Raw genomic sequence first — 7,741 nt, forward strand, 5'->3', positions numbered from 1 at the left:
CTTTAGTGAAAGATTATTTGAGTATGACTAAATTGAATGAACTTGGAATATCATCTATTCTATAGGGAATAGATTTTAGCAGTTCCCTAGAACTAGGGAACTGCTAAAAGCTTTGATTCATTTTTTCCTCCAAAGATATATTTATCCTGTGCAATTCAACACACACTCAAACACAACATCAAACACTTTAATGAAGCTTCACTAAAGCAGGAAATAATACAATCTTACTTAGCCAATATCTGAGCCAGTGCCTTGAGAACTTCCATGGGACTTTCCTGATGTCTTGAGTAAGCAAGAAGTCTAGCTGAGAAGAACAACAAAGAAAGAACATCTCAGTCATTGGGTTTGTGGCTGTTTACTTATTCAGAAAGCTGCAGTGGATTGTGGAGAACTCATATAACAACACTGCAGTGTCTATCTAGCTACAAGGGACACATTTGTTTATTTTTTTCTCAATCAGTTATGTAGAATTCTTTATTTACAAACGTTAAAACCATTCAAAAACATCCTCTACTGAAACTCCTTTTGTGTTTGTTCATCTGTCCAAGTAGAGAGGATGGCATTAGGCCAAACACATTATCTATAATGTGTTAGTTTAATGCCAGGCACAGTTTAAGCCATTTTACAGTTTGGTTCCATTTGAATTTAACACAAACATAGCTGCTCTTTGCCATTCCAATGATTTGCTTGGCTGTTATGCAGAGGAACATTACAGCTCCGTGAGCGTTAAAACCAAAAATGTTAATATAGTTAATTAAGAGAGACAATATTTCTCTTTACACCCTTTGCAACTTTGAGATTCACCTCATCCCTTAATATGCGAAATTATGATGTTTGTTTCAGGTGGAAAGCCAGAATGGACTTTTTTATATTGGTGGGGCTTTTTAACTTTGGAATATAAACTAATGGGACATCATTAAAATCACTAAAAAATTAGAATCAATGACTAGAGTAATGGAAGTGTTCTCTCTCTGCAAATTAGAATGGGATTTTGAACAATGCAGACTCTTCCAGTTCTGTATTTTCCTTCTGTACATGGACAGTTTTTTGTTTTTACAAATAATTCTCAGTATTGGCATGGAAAAATAAATCAAGTCATTACATGAACACTTGCCTGAGAATATAAATATGAGTCTCTGATCTTGCCATAAAGTCTGACAATCAGACTATACAGCCTTCTAGATTTCCCTCAAAAGGTCATCTTGGTATCAATTTTATTTCTCTCTAGAAACCATTGAGCTTTTTTTTCAGATTACGTTCATGTCTTTCGTTGCGGTCTGAGAAGTACAAGTAAAGGGATGATTTTTTGTGGGGGGAGGTGGCAGTAAGTTAGGCTCATAAGTAAAGTCAAGACTTAGAATTCTGATTTAGTTACAGAAATTCGTCTTAGCTATCACCTTCTGCATATCAAATTGCTGCTACAATAAAGCCACTATGAACCTATTGTTTTTAGTGAACTTACATAAGCTCAGCAAATGACAATTTTCTGATTTTATTACTGACATGTCTTTTTAGTACTAATACATGAGTAAAATAACAGATATTTCAAGCACTAATAAGTTTTCTGTGTCATTTTTTGAGAATAATTTCTCCAGCCAAATTATATTTTAATTACATCTCCTTTGATCTCTGGAACTAAGGGCTGGAAGGCCTTTCTGGAGTCATTGAATGTCATTTCCCATCAAAGGCATACAGTACTAGACGTAGCTTCTCCTGCTTCCTCAGCCTGTTATCTTTTGTTTTTCACAACTAAATATGGAGTGTGAACTGGAAGCTCAATGACTGTTCACAGCAAGAAAGTCTAATATGATTTTATATTAGGTTATCAGGTTTACACAATTTACTTTTTCTGTCTGAATCCTAATTGCCTGTCAAACACTGGGAAAACACTTTAGAAAATGTTTCTTCTTGTTATGTAGTTTCTAAATACCCTTCCTTATAAGCTTGAAAACCTTCAATCTGTGCTGAATTCTTCACTGTTATTTCATCTAACTTATGCAACATGGCAGGCAAACAACACAGGGCTAAAGGTAGAGAACAGTCCTGTTCAGTGGAAAACATGACAGACATTTTTGTTAGAGGAAGGTTTGAACTACTTCTTGTCCTTTGCGATCCCAATTACCCATCCTTAGGGCAGTGCAGACTGTTCTTTGCCAACTTACTTTTTAATTAATAAAAGCCAGACATCTTCATACCTCTCAACTGTCCTTGCTGCAGTATCCTGTTTCCTTTGTGGGTGCAAAACAAGGCACTTTTTAATACTGCTTCTCTTGGTTCATCCAAGCAATGGCATAAATTTTGGACATATCTGACCTTAAAAAGCAGCATCTTGTCTAGTCCACAAGAAGTTATAAAAACAGTGAGATACATGCCTCTCTCATTAAAGATTAATTAGTATTCCAATAAAAGCTTTCTTTATTAGATTATCCTTGATATTTTTGTTTTCTAGTGTTAGATATTCATTCATTCCACAGTCCTGCTGACAGATAAAGCCCAAGGAAATCAAAGTCTCTGTTTCAGTCATGACTGTAATGTCACTTCCCCACTATGAAGAAGATGGTTAAGCATGACTTTGTAAATCTACATGACTTTTCTATAAGAAGGGAATCTAGATAAAGGGGATCCCTAAAGGGGATCCAGATCACATGCTCATTAAAGGAAGTGGAAAAACCTTTAAATAAGGTCCTTAACAATATTCTGCAACAGCTTTGATCAAAATATATTTCCATCTGAATACAGCTGTTGCAACAAAATATTTAAAGCTTTAAATATCATTAATCCAGCATATTCATTTTAAGATGCAAATTCTCACTCTATATTATTATATGATCATTCTATAGTATTTCCATGTTTAACTTATTATATTTTTTCAAAAAATAACTGCTATGGTTCCTGTCTTTGCTCTGAATTAACAATTATGTGGTTTGGTCATCTTTATGAAGGATTCATGTAATGATGTCGTCAATGTTTTCAAATGTCATTTTTTAGCTTTTTAACAATCTCTTCAGTCAGAATCCCACTCTAAATTGAACTATTTTCCTAGGTTATTAATTTGTGGGGTGAAAAACATTGAACTGTTCATAAAAACAATAACTTGCAATATCATCCTTTTATTGCTTTTTCAAGTGTCTTTTTTAATGCTCTCCCTAATTCCTTTCCAAACACATAATTCTGGAAAATAAATGTAGTATTTTTTAAAATATTAACAATAGGTATTTTGTAAAGCCAGGAAAATGTGTTTTTCTATTTGATTAAAATATCAAGTGTTATTTCTCATACGGAATGGCACTCAGTGTGTCTGTTATCTGTCTAGCAAATGAGAAAGAAGATTCATTCAAGATGCAAAAGCAAAAAGATTTTATCTTACTTTTCTGATGCATTATGTAGACAACTACCGTAACTATTCTGTCTGATGTTGGTGACCGGGTTATAGCCGAATTCCATCTCTGAGCAGGGGGTAAAGAATGAACGAGTTTGTAACGAGAACTTCATTTCCAAATTGGCATTGGTTTAGTCCCCTGTGATTACTGGGAACACTTCAAATGTTCAGAGACTTCTATAAATTCAGGCAGAAAGCCAGCAGAGGAAGTTGAGAGGTTTGTAAGTTAATTTTAATATTGTACTTGTGTTTAAGTGATAATGAGCTACAGAGAGTAAGTATATTAGGATCATGAATGCTTTCCCTTTTAAAGTTCATAAAAACAGGATATTGCCTACACTTTTTGTCTCTAATGTCCGATAACTTTCAGGCTCATGGTTGCCTATGAGTTCTTCTTTCTAAGGATCTATTCTGATGATATTAAGGGAGAACAATGTCTGTATATTTGTGGTAAATGTCAACAATGCTGTCTTCTAATAAATGTGGGCTAATAAAGTTTTAAATGCCAGAGAGAAAGACCAAGAGAAACCATTGTTTATGTGGATTATTTTGCTCTGCAGTACACTTCCTTTCTTCTATTCATCTCATGTTACCAAATCCATAACTATGGCAATCAAGAACATCTGCATTTTTCTCCTTCTATAAAGTTTTGTATATTTTATTGAAATCTAAAACACTGATCCAGCAATTTGGAAGTCCAGTGTTTTATCAGAAGTAACAGTATAACCCTGTGTAAGTAATGTTTCTTTCTGGAAATGAGTTGATAGCATACACTGTATTGTTAAAGTGCAACACCTGGGAAAACAAGCAGTAGTCCTTCATTTTGAACTCTACAAAGTAGAACATGCCTAACAATCTAAAAGCCTAAAAAAGTTTTCAGTTATGTTTCCAGATATCCATCTGGTATAGTTCTGCTGGCTTCTATTCATCTACTTCACGATATAGTGCTAGAAATGTATGTATATTACTGCTCTATTATACGGAGGAAAGTTGCATAGCAATTTCATGCTAACTCCTGTCTTGCATCCCCTGAGGCTCTGAGTCCTATTTCATCACCATGTTGCGGGGCTGAACGCAAGAACACCATAACATCTCTTTGTTAAACCACTGAGCTTCAAATAGTTAAGAGCTTATGTTCAGGAATCCCCCAAAATTTTGCAGAAGGCTTTATGTCTCAGTCCCCTTTGCCCTTAAGGGGAAGTAAGAGAACAGTTAGGTTTCTTAACAACAATGGCAAAACAAGCTTGAGTTCAAAGACTCAAACAAATAGCAGTCTTACAGCCCTGAACTCTCAGGAGATCTCTGTGTTGCCCCTAGGACACACACGGGTCAGAAGAGTAGTCTATAAAGCATGGGTCTGTAATCACCTTAAAAACTGGACCTTACCCCAAAATTCTTTATTCCTGGCTTTACTACATACAGGACACAGATGAGAAGGCTTTTAATTTGGATGCTGTTCTCTTTCTTTCTAGACCACAGTGCACTAACATGGAAAGTTGCTCCTGGAAAAACCCTGGCAAATAAGTAGATCCTTCAGGCTCACTCACATCTATAGGCTGAGGTTAATCTGTCTTGCTTTAAGCATGTTAAAGTTACAGAATTGAATTTCTAGCAACAAAGATATTCAGAAAAATATAACTTCTGTTTTGCAAGGAAAAACAGTATTCCAAAACTGTTGTCATTTAAAACTAGAAAACAATCCAAATTTTCAAATCTTTGCATCTGCACCATTGTTAAGACTTATAAATAAAAAAGTCATTTTATTCAGAAACATTGAAAAAATTTGTTTATACAGTGTCAAAATGATAAAGTATATTTCCTACTTACTATGGTATACAAATGCAACATACAAAATGTTGTAAAACCTTACTAAATGAATCAAGACAATGACATTGGAATCAAACACCAATACTTCCTGAAACAGACGATTCTCATCTTGGCAAATCAAATAGTTTCAACATTATTTAAAAAAAAAAAAAAAAAAAAAAAAAAAAAATCCACTTCTGAAAATGTCAGTAGAATGAACTATGTTTCCCAAAAACTGGTGAGTTTGTTTGTTTGTCTGTTTTTTCCTGCCAGAATTTTACCACTGTTTGTTTTGACTAGCTCCATATATGAATTCTGGTGTAATTCAGCTTTTCAAGCAAAACCCTTTTAGGGGGGTCCTGCTTCCCACTGTCTCACACAGCACAATGCTAAGTAGAGATGTCTTCCCTTCTCTGGCCTTACTCTGAGCTGTTCAGCAAACCTGTGAAGACAGATCACCTCCAAAATACTGCAGAAGGTATGGGTTATGCATCACAAGACCTCCTCTGCCGTATGTGCTGGACATGTTCCCTTTTACTTGTATTACTGCACTATCTCATTTATGGGAGAAGGTACTTGATGATCATCATAATGACACCCTGGTTTGTGCCTTCTAGTTCTTACTGGTGAAGTCATGCAGTTGTCTGATATCTAGGTAAGTGAGAACCATGTGTTATAAATTTTCTTAAAGAAAATTTCCTGGTGACAGGAATTATTTTCACTTCATCAATAGCATCGGTGTCTTTATACTGCTGAAAGTGCTCTCAAAACCCATAGCTCTTTTCTCCCCAAACACACACTTCCTTCCGCCATTTATTAAACTAGCTGACTGGGTGGTCTGACCGAGCATGTTCAAGACATGAACCCAGGTAGCAGGATATCTGCCCTGCCAGGCAAGACACCAGATGAGATGCTGCAGTGGGCTGGTTGCAATGGAGAGAAGTTAACTGCCCCACTCACAGACTGACATCTACATGGCTGCTTTAGAGGGAACTACCTTCCACCAAGTTTTCTTAGGTTTAGAGCAATTCCTGTACTGTGATACAATCAGGAGTTAGGAATTCAGGCTGATCAACGTGGTTCCAGAAGAGGCTGTGTAAGATACCATTTTTAGATGTTTTTAATCACGAGGGAGGAAAAAATGACAAGTATGAAGCACAATTGGGGTCATATAGCATGAAGATTATAGGAGAACATGTTTGTTTTCAGCTCAGATAGCAGATAGCAATTCAGATAATGTGTATTTCATTTAAATTTATTGCTCAGAATAAAAGTGACATGAACGCTATACACCATATCATAATTCTCTCATTCATTCACTCTAGGCCAGTTTTGGCATGTAACACAAAAGTACAAGGAAAAAAAAATATTAGGAAATTGGTATTATAGGCCTAAATTACTGCAAATATTTTAATTGCATTGACTTTCTTCTTGTTTTGTATCAATTTTATGGATCATATTTCAGAGAGGATTCCTATGAAGCCTTCTCTGCTTTATAAAGGTACTATATATTGTAGATTTAGGCAAAGGGCAAATTTAGTGAAGTGCTTGTGGAAGAATGATATTTTGCAGTGCCATGTATATGTAACAAAGATATCAGCAAGGGGATTCTAAGCATTATTTCTGCATCCAGTTTTAATCACAATAATTGATGCTGGCTGACAGTATAATCTTTTTGCAGATATTTCTTAACTCTGGATATCATAACTCTCCCACATTTCTACATTGCAAATTATCATAGAGAGGGCAAAAAATGCCAAGGAAGAATAAGTTTGAACCTGATCATTTTCATAGAATCATAGAATTTCATAGCAATTCTTAGTGATACTCATCTACATATGCTTTGCAAGTATTCTTTCATTGAGCTTTACAATCACTTTGAGAACTATATAACATTGACAGCTTCTTCCCACTAAGAGCAGACAGACCCATCATCCTTTCTGAAAACAGTCAGTTATTGTCAGAATAAAGCAGAGATCATCAGATGCATGCATATCATGCATGTTTGAATGCTGGGGTTAAGTAACCTCAATTTCTTTGTGCTTTTTGCTCTGAGAATTCTGCACACTCCCAGGTGTAACCAAGAATAAAATCCTAGGATACTTGGGGTCAATACTGCTCCAAGTCTGGAGTCATATCACCTGTTAATTTACAATTAGATATTTATTACACCCTTTTAAGCCACTTCAACTTTAGAAGATCCAGTATTTAATTTTATAAAGTAGAAACTCCAGGACCATATTGTTGCTTTTGTTATTCCAGTTTCTAAAGACTGCAATGATGAACTTCAATATAATCTGATTTTTCTCTCCATTCTGAACTAAATACTGTAAGAAAGGTCTGGGTTTGGTGGGTGGTTTTTTGGTTTTTTTTTTGGTTTGGTTTGGTTTAGGGTTTTAATTGCGTAAATTGAACTATTTTCTTAGCCCACAGGATCTTCAGGCTGTATTACTTTTCTGCATCAAGACATTTGTCTTGTTCTAATTCTTATTAATTACTATTAGATTAAAAGAAGGGGTAGGACAATCTTGTATCATGTACTTAGGCACTTTTCTG

Source organism: Balearica regulorum, chromosome Z, assembly GCF_011004875.1.
Source record: "Balearica regulorum gibbericeps isolate bBalReg1 chromosome Z, bBalReg1.pri, whole genome shotgun sequence".
NCBI lineage: Eukaryota > Metazoa > Chordata > Aves > Gruiformes > Gruidae > Balearica > Balearica regulorum.